Raw genomic sequence first — 905 nt, forward strand, 5'->3', positions numbered from 1 at the left:
GACTATATAAAATGTAGAGTAACAGTAAGGTGAGATATTTTGTTTCGGAAAAGCGTTCCTATCTTTTGACTCTTATGTTTGGAAACCGCGAAGTTTAATCTAATCTAGATTACAGATCTTTTTGCATTCGGGTTAACACTTTCATCCACTCCCTCCCTCTCTGCCCAAAAGTAAACACTTAAAGTTGGACATCAGACCAGTGGGTATTGAATTGGTCAGATAGCTCTAGGGCTATTATATATAGTCTAGTAGTTACGTGTTTTTCCTTGTGCGTAATAGGCTTGAGTTGTCTAGCGAACAAATAACACATCTGATAGTCAAGGATACATCTAGATCTACTATTACACAGGTCAAATGTGTCTTACCCCGCCCTTTCATTGTTGGTTACTAAGTAAATTATTATATATGGACCTTGATCTATTTCGTCTGCGCATTTTTGAAACATTTTGTATAAAGTAACTCATTGAATTTCTTTAAAATGCAAGAACCTTTAAGAACGTAATAATACATTAGGTGCGTTGGTCCGACCACATACCAGACAGAAATCTTAAAGCTGTCCAACATGAACAGTATCAATGCGACAGCAAAAAGGTCCCAACTTCGATGGGCGGGACATTTAATCCGCATGCCAGACAATCGCCTTCCCAAACGACTTCTGTACGGGGCGTTGTGTGCAGGAAAGCGCTCCCAGGGTGGTTCAATACAAGCGCTACAAAGACACTATCAAGAACTCCTTCAAGGGATGCGATATCGACATTCACAGCTGGGAAGCACTAGCTCTCGATCGCTCCTCATGACGTGAAGGTGTGAGTCTCGGCGTCTCAAGATTTGAGGCAAGAGGAGTGGCCAGGGTGAAAGAGCGCCGAACCAACAAAAAGCTGAGAGAAGAAGCATGCCTATCTGCA

This window comes from Biomphalaria glabrata, chromosome 15 (genome assembly GCF_947242115.1).
Source record: "Biomphalaria glabrata chromosome 15, xgBioGlab47.1, whole genome shotgun sequence".
NCBI lineage: Eukaryota > Metazoa > Mollusca > Gastropoda > Planorbidae > Biomphalaria > Biomphalaria glabrata.